Genomic DNA, 16943 nt, shown 5'->3' on the forward strand with positions numbered 1-16943 from the left:
TCTTTTAGTACTTAATTCAATTAACTGTGGCAGCATAGACACCATCTCTTTATTGTGAAAGGCTGCCTTATGTGAATTGTTATCATGATTATTTTACTGTAATTATGAAGTTGGTGAGTAAAGGTTTATTATCGGAATTTTCTATAGTTGATATTAGAAGCTGTTCTTGAGGAAATTCTAATTGTTCAATTGTTCTAGTTCAATTGAGTTGTAAATTTCTTTTAAGTTATATATACCGTGCTGGGTAGTAAGTATTGTGTGGGAATTTAATCCAAATGGTTAAAATTGAAAATTTCCATTACAATTGTATAGAAAAGTTGAGATTTATAGGAAGGTGACAATAATTATTTATTTCTCTTTAGAAATGAATATAACATGGTTATAATATTGTTCAGGCAAAGAGATGGAACGGACCACATCGACGGTGCTGAAGGAAAAATAAATAATTGGAAAAGTAACCAAGGTGAGTGTATTCACTGAAAGTTTTACACTTGAATGTGTTAAATTGAAGTATTGAAGTCATTTATGTGAAATGAAGATGCATATATATATATATATATAAGGTCCATACTCTGGCCTGGAAAGAGAGTACTTAAAATGAGGTCCATACTCTGGCCTGGAAAAAGAGTACCATATTTAAATAAGGTCCATACTCTGGCCTAGAAGGAGAGTACTATAATATATAAGGTCCATACTCTGGCCTAGAAAGAGAATACTATATTTTAATGCATGTAATATGTTAATGAAGTTTTATTGAAGCTATCAGATAATAGTTGTTTAAAATTATTCTGATGTAGTAGTGTTGCATTCACTGGGCTTTAAGCTCACTCCTTCCATATCTATATTTTTTTTCAGGTACAAGGTTGGGTCGTTACTGCCAGGTCTAGAATTTTTGAGTGGGAATGGGAAAAAGAACAATGTAACGTCTTTTGTTTAATATATAAATATTGTAATAGAATTTAATAGTATAAGTTGCCGTTAATATTTTTTTGTTTGTCAGAATTTGCATAACAGGCCTATAGGTAGTTTTTGAATTGTAAACTGTTAAACAGGTGCTCTGATGTAGGATGACGTTATATTTGAAGGAGGTTAATGCAGATGGTTAGATGCATTCCAATTTATTCAATTTGTTTAATAATGTAAATTGGGTTGGGGTGTGTCATAATAGGAACCTTGATTGAGGTATTTTCATTCAAAGATTCAGTCTTACTCATTAAAACACTAATCGGAACGTCAAAGGGAACTTGAATAGATTTATCTCAAAACTCTCACTTTCCTTCATTGATTGAGGTATTTTCATTTAAAGATTCAATCTTTACTCACTAAAACACTCTTCAGGTCGTTAAGGGGAACTCGAATAAGTTTAACTCACAACTCTCATTCTTTCAAAGATTTAATCTTTATACATGAAAAAGATCTAGTGACATAATAGGTACATTGATTGAGGTAATTCAATATTTCAACCTTTATACATTAAAATGGTCTACTGACATATAGATACTTTGATTGAGGTAATTTCATTCAAAGATTCAATCATTGCTCATTAAAACACTCTTCGTGACCACAAAGGGAACTCGAATAAGTTTAACTCAAAACTCGCATTTTTTTCAAAGATTTAATCTTTAAACATCAAAATGGTCTAGTGACATAATAGGTACCTTGATTGAGGTATTTTCATTCAAAGATTCAATCTTTACTCATTAAAACACTCTTCAGGACGTCAAAGGGAACTCGAATAAGTTTAACTCACAACTCTCCTTTTCTTTCGAAGATCCAATCTTGATACATTAAAAAGGTCTAGTGACATAATAGGTACCGTGATTGAGGTAATTTCATTCAAGGAATCAATCTTTACTCATTAAAACACTCTTCGTGACGACAAAGGGAACTCGAATAAGTTTAACTAAAAACTCGCATTTTCAATCGAAGATTTAAACTTTGCAAATTAAAATGGTCCAGTGACATAATAGGCACCTTGATTGAGGTATTTTCATTCAGTGATTCAATCTTTAGTCATAAAAACACTCTTCGCGACTTCATAGGGAACTCGAATAAGCTAAATTCTAAACTCTCATTTTCTTTCAAAGATTCAATCTTAATACATTAAAACGGCCTAGTGACATAATAGGTACTACGATCAGGGTAATTTCATTCAAAGAATCTATCTTTACTCATTAAAACACTCTTCGTGTCGTCAAAGGGAACTCAAATAATTTTAACTGAAAACTCTCATTTTCTTTCAAAGATTTATTCTTTATACATTGAAATGGGCTAGTGACATAATAGGTACCTTGATTGAGGTATTTTCATTCAAAGATTCATTCTTTACTCATTAAAACACTCTCCGTGACTTCATAGGGATCTCGAATAAGTTAAACTTAAAACTCTCAGTTTTTTTCAGAGATTGAATCTTTATATATTAGAAAGGTCTAGTGACACAATAGGTGCCTTGATTGAGGTCATTTCATTCAAAGATTCAATCTTTACTCATTAAAACACTTTTCGTGATGTCAAAGGGAACTCGAATAAGTTGAACTCAAAACTCTCATTTTCTTTCAAAGATTCAATCATTATACAATAAATAGATCGAGTGACATAAAAGGTGCCTTGACCCGTGACTTCATAGGGAACTCGAATAAGTTGATCTCAAAACTCTTATTTTCTTTCAAAGATTCAATTTTTACACGTTAAAAAGTTCTAATGACATAATAGGAACTTTGATTAAGGTAATTTCATTCGAAGATTCCATCTTTACTCATTAAAACACTCTTTGTGACGTCAAAGGGAACTCGAATACGTTTAACTCAAAAACTCTTATTTTCTTTCAAAGAAATCTTTGGACATTAAAATGGTCTAGTAACAAAATAGGTGCCTTTGTTGAGGTAGTTTCATTCAAAGATACAATCTTTGCTCTCTAAAAAACACTCTTCTCAACCTTATCGGGAACTCGAATAAGTTAAACTCAAAGGTCTCATTTTCTTTCGAAGATTCAATCTTTATACATTAAAAAGGTCTACTGACATAATAGGTCCATTGAATGATGTAATTTCATTCAAAGATTCAGTATTTACTCATTAAAACACTCTTCGTGATGTCAAAGGGAACTCGAATAAGTTTAACTCAAAACTCACATTTTCTTTCAAGGACTAAATCTTTATACATTAAAATGGTCTACTGACATAATCGGTACCTTAATTGAGGTATTTTCATTCAAAGATATAATCTTTCATCATTACAAGACTCTTCTGGACATCAAAGGAACTCTAATATGCTTAATTCAAAACTCTCATTAAGAAGGTCAAGTGACATAATAGGTTTCTTGATTGAGACATTTTAATTCAAAGATTCAATCTTTAGTCATTGAAACACTCTTTGCGACTTCGCTGGGAACCTGAATATTTTAAACTCAAAACTCTCACTTTCTTACAAAGATTCTATCTTTAGCAGTAAAACCACTCTTCGCGACTTCAAAGGGACCTCGAATATGTTAAACTCAAAACTCTAACTCTCTTTCAAAGATTCAGAATTTCAATCTTTCTATATTAAAATGGTCTAGTGACATATACGTATCTTGATTGTGGTAATTTCATTCAAAGATTCACTTTTTAGTTATTAAAACACTCATTGTGACGATAAAGGGAACTCGAATAAGTTTAACTGAAAATTCTCATTTTCTTTCAAAGATTTAATCTTTATACATTAAAATGGTCTGCTGACATAATAGGTACCTTAATTGAGGTATTTTCTTTCAAAGATATAATCTTTCATCATTACGAGACTCTTCGGGACGTCAAAGGAACTCTAATAAGCTTAATTCAAAACTCTCATTAAAAAGGTCAAGTGACATAATAGGTTCCTTGATTGAGACATTTTAATTCGAAGATTCAATCTATAGTCATTGAAACACTCTTTGCGACTTCGCAGGGAACCTGAATATTTTAAACTCAAAACTCTCACTTTCTTACAAAGATTCTATCTTTATCAGTAAAACCACTCTTCGCGACTTCAAAGGGACCTCGAATATGTTAAACTCAAAACTCTAACTCTCTTTCAAAGATTCAGTATTTCAATCTTTATATATTAAAATGGTCTAGTGACATATACGTACCTTGATTGAGGTAATTTCATTCAAAGATTCACTTTTTAATTATTAAAACACTCATTGTGACGACAAAGGGAACTCGAATAAGTTTAACTGAAAATTCTCATTTTCTTTCAAAGATTTAATCTTTATACATTAAAATCGTCTGGTGACATAATAGGAACCTTGATTGAGGTATTTTCATTCAAAGATTCAGTCTTACTCATTCAAACACTAATCGGAATGTCAAAGGGAATTTGAATAGATTTATCACAAAACTCTCATTTTCCTTCAAAGTTTTCATCTTTATACCTGAAGAATGTTAGTGACATAGTAGGTACCTTGATTGAGGTATTTTCATTCAAAGATTCAATCTTTACTCACTAAAACACTCTTCAGGTCGTTAAGGGGAACTCGAATAAGTTTAACTCACAACTCTCATTCTTTCAAAGATTCAATCTTTATACATGAAAAGATCTAGTGACATAATAAGTACCTTGATTGAGGTAATTCAATATTTCAACCTTTATACATTAAAATGGTCTACTGACATATAGATACTTTGATTGAGGTAATTTCATTCAAAGGTTCAATCATTGCTCATTAAAACACTCTTCGTGACGACAAATGGAACTCGAATAAGTTTAACTCAAAACTCGCATTTTTTTCAAAGATTTAATCTTTAAACATCAAAATGGTCTAGTAACATAATAGGTACCTTGATTGAGGTATTTTCATTCAAAGATTCAATCTGTACTCATTAAAACACTCTTCAGGACGTCAAAGGGAACTCGAATAAGTTTAACTCACAACTCTCTTTTTCTTTCGAAGATCCAATCTTGATACATTAAAAAGGTCTAGTGACTTAATAGGTACCGTGATTGAGGTAATTTCATTCAAGGAATCAATCTTTACTCATTAAAACACTCTTCGTGACGACAAAGGGAACTCGAATAAGTTTAACTCAAAACTCGCATTTTTAATCAAGATTTAAACTTTGCAAATTAAAATGGTCCAGTGACATAATAGGTACCTTGATTGAGGTATTTTCATTCCGAGATTCAATCTTTAGTCATAAAAATACTCTTCTCGACTTCAAAGGGAACTCGAATAAGCTAAATTCTAAACTCTCATTTTCTTTCAAAGATTCAATCTTAATACATTAAAACGGTCTAGTGACATAATAGGTACCATGATCAGGGTAATTTCATTCAAAGATTCTATCTTTACTCCTTAAAACACTCTTCGTGTCGTCAAAGGGAACTTAAATAATTTTAACTGAAAACTCTCATTTTCTTTCAAAGATTTATTCTTTAAACATTGAAATGTGCTTGTGACATAATAGGTACCTTGATTGAAGTATTTTCATTCAATGATTCATTCTTTACTCATTGAAACACTCTCCGTGACTTCATAGGGATCTCGAATAAGTTAAACTTAAAACTCTCAATTTTCTTCAGAGATTGAATCTTTATATATTAGAAAGGTCTAGTGACACAATAGGTGCCTTGATTGAGGTCATTTCATTCAAAGATTCAATCTTTACTCATTAAAACACTTTTCGTGATGTCAAAGGGAACTCGAATAAGTTGAACTCAAAACTCTCATTTTCTTTCAAAGATTCAGTCATTATACAATAAACAGATCTAGTGACATAATAGGTGCCTTGACCCGTGACTTCATAGGGAACTCGAATAAGTTGATCTCAAAACTCTTATTTTCTTTCAAAGATTCAATTTTTATAGGTTAAAAAGTTCTAATGACATAATAGGAACTTTGATTAAGGTAATTTCATTCGAAGATTCCATCTTTACTCATTAAAACACTCTTTGTGACGTCAAAGGGAACTCGAATACGTTTAATTCAAAAACTCTTATTTTCTTTCAAAGAAATCTTTGGACATTAAAATGGTCTAGTAACAAAATAGGTGCCTTTGTTGAGGTAGTTTCATTCAAAGATACAATCTTTACTCTCTAAAAAACACTCTTCTCAACCTTATCGGGAACTCGAATAAGTTAAACTCATAGGTCTCATTTTCTTTCGAAGATTCAATCTTTATACATTAAAAAGGTCTACTGACATAATAGGTCCATTGAATGGTGTAGTTTCATTCAAAGATTCAGTATTTACTAATTAAAACACTCTTCGTGATGTCAAAGGGAACTCGAATAAGTTTAACTCAGAACTCACATTTTCTTTCAAAGACTTAATCTTTATGCATTAAAATGGTCTACTGACATAATAGGTACCTTAATTGAGGTATTTTCAATCAAAGATATAATCACGTCAAAGGAACTCTAATAAGCTTAATTCAAAACTCTCATTAAAAAGGTCAAGTGACATAATAGGTTCCTTGATTGAGACATTTTAATTCAAAGATTCAATCTTTAGTCATTGAAACACTCTTTGCAACTTCGCAGGGAACCAGAATATTTTAAACTCAAAACTCTCACTTTCTAACAAAGATTCTATCTTTATCAGTAAAACCACTCTTCGCGACTTCAAAGGGACCTCGAATATGTTAAACTCAAAACTCTAACTCTCTTTCAAAGATTCAGTATTTCAATCTTTATATATTAAAATGGTCTAGTGACATATACGTACCTTGATTGAGGTAATTTCATTCAAAGATTCACTTTTTAGTTATTAAAACACTCATTGTGACGACAAAGGGAACTCGAATAAGTTTAACTGAAAATTCTCATTTTCTTTCAATGATTTAATCTTTATACATTAAAATCGTCTGGTGACACAATAGGAACCTTGATTGAGGTGTTTTCATTCAAAGATTCAGTCTTACTCATTAAAACACTAATAGGAACGTCAAAGGGAACTTGAATAGATTTATCTCAAAACTCTCATTTTCCTTCAAAGTTTTCATCTTTATACCATAAGAATGTTAGTGACATAGTAGGTACCTTGATTGAGGTATTTTCATTCAAAGATTCAATCTTTACACACTAAAACACTCTTCAGGTCGTTAAGGGGAACTCGAATAAGTTTAACTCACAACTCTCATTCTTTCAAAGATTCAATCTTTATACATGAAAAAGATCTAGTGACATAATAGGTACCTTGATTGAGGTAATTCAATATTTCAACCTTGATACATTAAAATGGTCTACTGACATATAGATACTTTGATTGAGGTAATTTCATTCAAAGATTCAATCATTGCTCATTAAAACACTCTTCGTGACGACAAAGGGAACGCGAGTAAGTTTAACTCAAAACTCGCATTTTTTTCAAAGATTTAATCTTTAAACATCAAAATGGTCTAGTGACATAATAGGTACCTTAATTGAGGTATTTTCATTCAAAGATTCAATCTTTACTCATTAAATCACTCTTCAGAACGTCAAAGGGAACTCGAATAAGTTTAACTCACAACTCTCCTTTTCTTTCGAAGATCCAATCTTGATACATTAAAAAGGTCTAGTGACATAATAGGTACCGTGATTGAGGTAATTTCATTCAAGGAATCAATTTTTACTCATTAAAACACTCTTCGTGACGACAAAGGGAACTCGAATAATTTTAACTCAAAACTCACATTTTCAATCGAAGATTTAAACTTTGCAAATTAAAATGGTCCAGTGACATAATAGGTACCTTGATTGAAGTATTTTCATTCAGAGATTCAATCTTTAGTCATAAAAACACTCTTCGCGACTTCAAAGGGAACTCGAATAAGCTAAATTCTAAACTCTCATTTTCTTTCCAAGATTCAATCTTAATACATTAAAACGGTCTAGTGACATAATAGATACCATGATCAGGGTAATTTCATTCAAAGATTCTATCTTTACTCATTAAAACACTCTTCGTGTCGTCAAAGGGAACTCAAATAATTTTAACTGAAAACTCTCATTTTCTTTCAAAAATTTATTCTATATACATTGAAATGGGCTAGTGACATAATAGGTACCTTGATTGAGGTATTTTCATTCAAAGATTCATTCTTTACTCATTAAAACACTCTCCGTGACTTCATAGGGATCTCGAATAAGTTAAATTCAAAACTCTCAGTTTTTTTAAGAGATTGAATCTTTATATATTAGAAAGGTCTAGTGACATAATAGGTGCCTTGATTGAGGTCATTTCATTCAAAGATTCAATCTTTACTCATTAAAACACTTTTCGTGATGTCAAAGGGAACTCGAATCAGTTGAACTCAAAACTCTCATTTTCTTTCAAAGATTCAATCATTATACAATAAATAGATCTAGTGACATAATAGGTGCCTTGACCCGTGACTTCATAGGGAACTCGAATAAGTTGATCTCAAAACTTTTATTTTCTTTCAAAGATTCAATTTTTAAACGTTAAAAAGTTCTAATGACAAAATAGGAACTTTCATTAAGGTAATTTCGTTCGAAGATTCCATCTTTACTCATTAAAACACTCTTTGTCACGTCAAGGGGAACTCGAATACGTTTGACTCAAAAACTCTTATTTTCTTTCAAAGAAATCTTTGGACATTAAAATGGTCTAGTAACAACATAGGTGCCTTTGTTGAGGTAGTTTCATTCAAAGATACAATCTTTACTCTCTAAAAAACGCTCTTCTCAACCTTATCGGGAACTCGAATAAGTTAAACTCAAAGGTCTCATTTTCTTTCGAAGATTCAATCTTTATACATTAAAAAGGTCTACTGACATAATAGGTCCATTGAATGATGTAATTTCATTCAAAGATTCAGTATTTACTCTTTAAAACACTCTTCGTGATGTCAAAGGAAACTCGAATAAGTTTAACTCAAAACTCACATTTTCTTTCAAAGACTTAATCTTTATACATTAAAATGGTCTACTGACATAATAGGTACCTGAATTGAGGTATTTTCTTTCAACGATATAATCTTTCATCATTACAAGACTCTTCGGTACGTCAAAGAAACTCTAACAAGCTTAATTCAAAACTTTCATTTGAAAGGTCAAGTGACATAATAGGTTCCTTGATTGAGACATTTTAATTCAAAGATTCAATCTTTAGTCATTGAAACACTCTTTGCGACTTCGCAAGGAACCTGAATATTTTAAACTCAAAACTCTCACTTTCTTACAAAGATTCTATCTTTAGCAGTAAAACCACTCTTCGCAACTTCAAAGGGACCTCGAATATGTTAAACTCAAAACTCTAACTCTCTTTCAATCTTTATATATTAAAATGGTCTAGTGACATATACGTACCTTGATTGAGGTAATTTTATTCAAAGATTCACTTTTTAGTCATTAAAACACTCATTGTAACGACAAAGGGAACTCGAATAAGTTTAACTGAAAATTCTCATTTTCTTTCAAAGATTTAATCTTTATACATTAAAATCGTCTGGTGACATAATAGGAACCTTGATTGAGGTATTTTCATTCAAAGATTCAGTCTTACTCATTAAAACACTAATAGGAACGTCAAAGGGAACCTGAATAGATTTATCTCAAAACTCTCATTTTCCTTCAAAGTTTTCATCTTTATACCTTAAGAATGTTAGTGACATAGTAGGTACCTTGATTGAGGTATTTTCATTGAAAGATTCAATCTTTACACACTAAAACACTCTTCAGGTCGTTAAGGGGAACTCAAATAAGTTTAACTCACAACTCTCATTCTTTCAAAGATTCAATCTTTATACATGAAAAAGATCTAGTGACATAATAGGTACCTTGATTGAGGTAATTCAATATTTCAACCTTCATACATTAAAATGGTCTACTGACATATAGATACTTTGATTGAGGTAATTTCATTCAAAGATTCAATCATTGCTCATTAAAACACTCTTCGTGACGACAAAGGGAACTCGAATAAGTTTAACTCAAAACTCGCATTTTTTTCAAAGATTTAATCTTTAAACATCAAAATGGTCTAGTGACATAATAGGTACCTTGATTGAGGTATTTTCATTCAAAGATTCAATCTTTACTCATTAAAACACTCTTTAGAACGTCAAAGGGAACTCGAATAAGTTTAACTCACAACTCTCCTTTTCTTTCGAAGATCCAATCTTGATACATTAAAAAGGTCTAGTGACATAATAGGTACCGTGATTGAGGTAATTTCATTCAAGGAATCAATCTTTACTCATTAAAACACTCTTCGTGACGACAAAGGGAACTCGAATAAGTTTAACTCAAAACTCACATTTTCAATCGAAGATTTAAACTTTGCAAATTAAAATGGTCCAGTGACATAATAGGTACCTTGATTGAAGTATTTTCAATCAGAGATTCAATCTTTAGTCATAAAAACACTCTTCGCGACTTCAAAGGGAACTTGAATAAGCTAAATTCTAAAATCTTATTTTCTTTCAAAGATTCAATCTTAATACATTAAAACGGTCTAGTGACATAATAGGTACCACGATCAGGGTAATTTCATTCAAAGATTCTATCTTTACTCATTAAAACACTCTTCGTGTCGTCAAAGGGAACTCAAATAATTTTAACTGAAAACTCTCATTTTCTTTCAAAGATTTATTCTATATACATTGAAATGGGCTAGTGACATAATAGGTACCTTGATTGAGGTATTTTCATTCAAAGATTCATTCTTTACTTATTAAAACACTCTCCGTGACTTCATAGGGATCTCGAATAAGTTAAATTTAAAACTCTCAGTTTTTTTAAAAGATTGAATCTTTATATATTAGAAAGGTCTAGTGACACAATAGGTGCCTTGATTGAGGTCATTTCATTCAAAGATTCAATCTTTACTCATTAAAACACTTTTCGTGATGTCAAAGGGAACTCGAATAAGTTGAACTGAAAACTCTCATTTTCTTTCAAAGATTCAATCATTATACAATAAATAGATCTAGTGACATAATAGGTGCCTTGACCCGTGACTTCATAGGGAACTCGAATAAGTTGATCTCAAAACTCTTATTTTCTTTCAAAGATTCAATTTTTAAACGTTAAAAAGTTCTAATGACATAATAGGAACTTTGATTAAGGTAATTTCGTTCGAAGATTCCATCTTTACTCATTAAAACACTCTTTGTGACGTCAAGGGGAACTCGAATACGTTTAACTCAAAAACTCTTGTTTTCTTTCAAAGAAATCTTTGGACATTAAAATGGTCTAGTAACAACATAGGTGCCTTTGTTGAGGTAGTTTCATTCAAAGATACAATCTTTACTCTCTAAAAAACGCTCCTCTCAACCTTATCGGGAACTCGAATAAGTTAAACTCAAAGGTCTCATTTTCTTTCGAAGATTCAATCTTTATACATTAAAAAGGTCTACTGACATAATAGGTCCATTGAATGATATAATTTCATTCAAAGATTCAGTATTTACTCATTAAAACACTCTTCGTGATGTCAAAGGGAACTCGAATAAGTTTAACTCAAAACTCACATTTTCTTTCAAAGACTTAATCTTTATACATTAAAATGGTCTACTGACATAATAGGTACCTGAATTGAGGTATTTTCTTTCAACGATATAATCTTTCATCATTACAAGACTCTTCGGGACGTCAAAGAAACTCTAACAAGCTTAATTCAAAACTCTCATTAGAAAGGTCAAGTGACATAATATGTTCCTTGATTGAGACATTTTAATTCGAAGATTCAATCTTTAGTCATTGAAACACTCTTTTCGACTTCGCAGGGAACCTGAATATTTTAAACTCAAAACTCTCACTTTCTTACAAAGATTCTATCTTTAGCAGTAAAACCACTCTTCGCGACTTCAAAGGGACCTCGAATATGTTAAACTCAAAACTCAAACTCTCTTTCAATCTTTATATATTAAAATGGTCTAGTGACATATACGTACCTTGATTGAGGTAATTTCATTCAAAGATTCACTTTTTAGTTATTAAAACACTCATTGTGACGACAAAGGGAACTCGAATAAGTTTAACTGAAAATTCTCATTTTCTTTCAAAGATTTAATCTTTATACATTAAAATCGTCTGGTGACAAAATAGGAACCCTGATTGAGGTATTTTCATTCAAAGATTCAGTCTTACTCATTAAAACACTAATCGGGACATCAAAGGGAACTTGAATAGATTTATCTCAAAACTCTCATTTTCCTTCAAAGTTTTCATCTTCATACCTTAAGAATGTTAGTGACATAGTAGGTACCTTGATTTAGGTATTTTCATTCAAAGATTCAATCTTTACTCAGTAAAACATTCTTCAGGTCGTTAAGAGGAACTCGAATAAATTTAACTCACAACTCTCATTCTTTCAAAGATTCAATCTTTATAAATGAAAAAGATCTAGTGACATAATAGGTACCTTGATTGAGGTAATTCAATATTTCAACCTTTATACATTAAAATGGTCTACTGACATATAGATACTCTGATTGAGGTAATTTCATTCAAAGATTCAATCATTGCTCATTAAAACACTCTTCGTGACGACAAAGGGAACTCGAATAAGTTTAACTGAAAACTCGCATTTTTTTCAAAGATTTAATCTTTAAACATCAAAATGGTCTAGTGACAAAATAGGTACCTTGATTGACGTATCTTCATTCAAAGATTCAATCTTTACTCATTAAAACACTCTTCAGGATGTCAAAGGGAACTCGAATAAGTTTAACTCACAACTCTCCTTTTCTTTCGAAGATCCAATCTTGATACATTAAAAAGGTCTAGTGACATAATAGGTACCGTGATTGAGGTAATTTCATTCAAGGAATCAATCTTTACTCATTAAAACACTCTTCGTGACGACAAAGGGAACTCCAATAAGTTTAACTCAAAACTCACATTTTCAATCGAAGATTTAAACTTTGCAAATTAAAATGGTCCAGTGACATAATAGGTACCTTGATTGAAGTATTTTCATTCAGAGATTCAATCTTTAGTCATAAAAACACTCTTCGCGACTTCAAAGGGAACTCGAATAAGCTAAATTCTAAAATCTCATTTTCTTTCAAAGATTCAATCTTAATACATTAAAACGGTCTAGTGACATAATAGGTACCATGATCAGGGTAATTTCATTCAAAGATTCTATCTTTACTCATTAAAACACTCTTCGTGTCGTCAAAGGGAACTCAAATAATTTTAACTGAAAACTCTCATTTTCTTTCAAAAATTTATTCTATATACATTGAAATGGGCTAGTGACATAATAGGTACCTTGATTGAGGTATTTTCATTCAAAGATTCATTCTTTACTCATTAAAACACTCTCCGTGACTTCGTAGGGATCTCGAATAAGTTAAATTCAAAACTCTCAGTTTTTTTAAGAGATTGAATCTTTATATATTAGAAAGGTCTAGTGACATAATAGGTGCCTTGATTGAGGTCATTTCATTCAAAGATTCAATCTTTACTCATTAAAACACTTTTCGTGATGTCAAAGGGAACTCGAATAAGTTGAACTCAAAACTCTCATTTTCTTTCAAAGATTCAATCATTATACAATAAATAGATCTAGTGACATAATAGGTGCCTTGACCCGTGACTTCATAGGGAACTCGAATAAGTTGCTCTCAAAACTCTTATTTTCTTTCAAAGATTCAATTTTTAAACGTTAAAAAGTTCTAATGACATAATAGGAACTTTGATTAAGGTAATTTCGTTCGAAGATTCCATCTTTACTCATTAAAACACTCTTTGTGACGTCAAGGGCAACTCGAATACGTTTAACTCAAAAACTCTTGTTTTCTTTCAAAGAAATCTTTGGACATTAAAATGGTCTAGTAACAACATAGGTGCCTTTGTTGAGGTAGTTTCATTCAAAGATACAATCTTTACTCCCTAAAAAACGCTCCTCTCAACCTTATCGGGAACTCGAATAAGTTAAACTCAAAGGTCTCATTTTCTTTCGAAGATTCAATCTTTATACATTAAAAAGGTCTACTGACATAATAGGTCCATTGAATGATGTAATTTCATTCAAAGATTCAGTATTTACTCATTAAAGCACTCTTCGTGATGTCAAAGGGAACTCGAATAAGTTTAACTCAAAACTCACATTTTCTTTCAAAGACTTAATCTTTATACATTAAAATGGTCTACTGACATAATAGGTACCTGAATTGAGGTATTTTCTTTCAATGATATAATCTTTCATCATTACAAGACTCTTCGGGACGTCAAAGAAACTCTAACAAGCTTAATTCAAAACTCTCATTAGAAAGGTCAAGTGACATAATAGGTTCCTTGATTGAGACATTTTAATTCAAAGATTCAATCTTTAGGCATTGAAACACTCTTTGCGACTTCGCAGGGAACCTGAATATTTTAAACTCAAAACTCTCACTTTCTTAAAAAGATTCTATCTTTAGCAGTAAAACCACTCTTCGCGACTTCAAAGGGACCTCGAATTTGTTAAACTCAAAACTCAAACTCTCTTTCAATCTTTATATATTAAAATGGTCTAGTGACATATACGTACCTTGATTGAGGTAATTTCATTCAAAGATTCACTTTTTAGTTATTAAAACACTCATTGTGACGACAAAGGGAACTCGAATAAGTTTAACTGAAAATTCTCATTTTCTTTCAAAGATTTAATCTTTATACATTAAAATCGTCTGGTGACAAAATAGGAACCTTGATTGAGGTATTTTCAATCAAAGAATCAGTCTTACTCATTAAAACACTAATCGGGACATCAAAGGGAACTTGAATAGATTTATCTCAAAACTCTCATTTTCCTTCAAAGTTTTCATCTTCATACCTTAAGAATGTTAGTGACATAGTAGGTACCTTGATTTAGGTATTTTCATTCAAAGATTCAATCTTTACTCACTAAAACATTCTTCAGGTCGTTAAGGAGAACTCGAATAAATTTAACTCACAACTCTCATTCTTTCAAAGATTCAATCTTTATAAATGAAAAAAATCTAGTGACATAATAGGTACCATGATTGAGGTAATTCAATATTTCAACCTTTATACATTAAAATGGTCTACTGACATATAGATACTTTGATTGAGGTAATTTCATTCAAAGATTCAATCATTGCTCATTAAAACACTCTTCGTGACGACAAAGGGAACTCGAATAAGTTTAACTGAAAACTCGCATTTTTTTCGAAGATTTAATCTTTAAACATCAAAATGGTCTAGTGACAAAATAGGTACCTTGATTGAGGTATCTTCATTCAAAGATTCAATCTTTACTCATTAAAACACTCTTCAGGATGTCAAAGGGAACTCGAATATGTTTAACTCACAACTCTCCTTTTCTTTCGAAGATCCAATCTTGATACATTAAAAAGGTCTAGTGACATAATAGGTACCGTGATTGAGGTAATTTCATTCAAGGAATCAATCTTTACTCATTAAAACACTCTTCGTGACGACAAAGGGAACTCCAATAAGTTTAACTCAAAACTCACATTTTCAATCGAAGATTTAAACTTTGCAAATTAAAATGGTCCAGTGACATAATAGGTACCTTGATTGAAGTATTTTCATTCAGAGATTCAATCTTTAGTCATAAAAACACTCTTCGCGACTTCAAAGGGAACTCGAATAAGCTAAATTCTAAAATCTCATTTTCTTTCAAAGATTCAATCTTAATACATTAAAACGGTCTAGTGACATAATAGGTACCATGATCAGGGTAATTTAATTCAAAGATTCTATCTTTACTCATTAAAACACTCTTCGTGTCGTCAAAGGGAACTCAAATAATTTTAACTGAAAACTCTCATTTTCTTTCAAAGATCTATTCTTTATACATTGAAATGGGCTAGTGACATAATAGGTACCTTGATTGAGGTATTTTCATTCAAAGATTCATTCTTTACTCATTAAAACACTCTCCGTGACTTCATAGGGATCTCGAATAAGTTAAACTTAAAACTCTCAATTTTTTTCAGAGACTGAATATTTATATATTAGAAAGGTCTACTGACACAATAGGTGCCTTTATTGAGGTCATTTCATTCAAAGATTCAATCTTTACTCATTAAAATACTTTTCGTGATGTCAAAGGGAACTCGAATAAGTTGAACTCAAAACTCTCATTTTCTTTCAAAGATTCAATCATTATACAATAAATAGATCTAGTGACATAATAGGTGCCTTGACCATTGAACTCATAGGGAACTCGAATAAGTTGATCTCAAAACTCTTATTTTCTTTCAAAGATTCAATTTTTACACGTTAAAAAGTTCTAATGACATAATAGGAACTTTGATTAAGGTAATTTCATTCGAACATTCCATCTTTACTCATTAAAACACTTTTTGTGACGTCAAAGGGAACTCGAATACGTTTAACTCAAAAACTCTTATTTTCTTTCAAAAAAATCTTTGGACATTAAAATGGTCTAGTAACAAAATAGGTGCCTTTGTTGAGGTAGTTTCATTCAAAGATACAATCTTTACTCTCTAAAAAACACTCTTCTCAACCTTATCGGGAACTCGAATAAGTTAAACTCAAAGGTCTCATTTTCTTTCGAAGATTCAATCTTTATACATTAAAAAGGTCTACTGACATAATAGGTCCATTGAATGATGTAATTTCATTCAAAGATTCAGTATTTACTTATTAAAACACCCTTCGTGATGTCAAAGGGAACTCGAATAAGTTTAACTCAAAACTCACATTTTCTTTCAAAGACTTAATCTTTATACATTAAAATGGTTTACTGACATAATAGGTACCTTAATTGAGGTATTTTCATTCAAAGATATAATCTTTCATCATTACAAGACTCTTCGGGACGTCAAAGGAACTCTAATACGCTTAATTCAAAACTTTCATTAGAAAGGTCAAGTGACATAATAGGTTCCTTGATTGAGACATTTTAATTCAAAGATTCAATCTTTAGTCATTGAAACACTCTTTGCGACATGGCAGGGAACCTGAATATTTTAAACTCAAAACTCTCACTTTCTTACAAAGATTCTATCTTTAGCAGTAAAACCACTCTT

The sequence above is a fragment of the Cornus florida genome, unplaced genomic scaffold (genome assembly GCF_030987335.1).
Source record: "Cornus florida cultivar Cherokee Brave unplaced genomic scaffold, ASM3098733v1 CherokeeBrave_3.0.0_Hap2_Chr07, whole genome shotgun sequence".
Lineage (NCBI taxonomy): Eukaryota > Viridiplantae > Streptophyta > Magnoliopsida > Cornales > Cornaceae > Cornus > Cornus florida.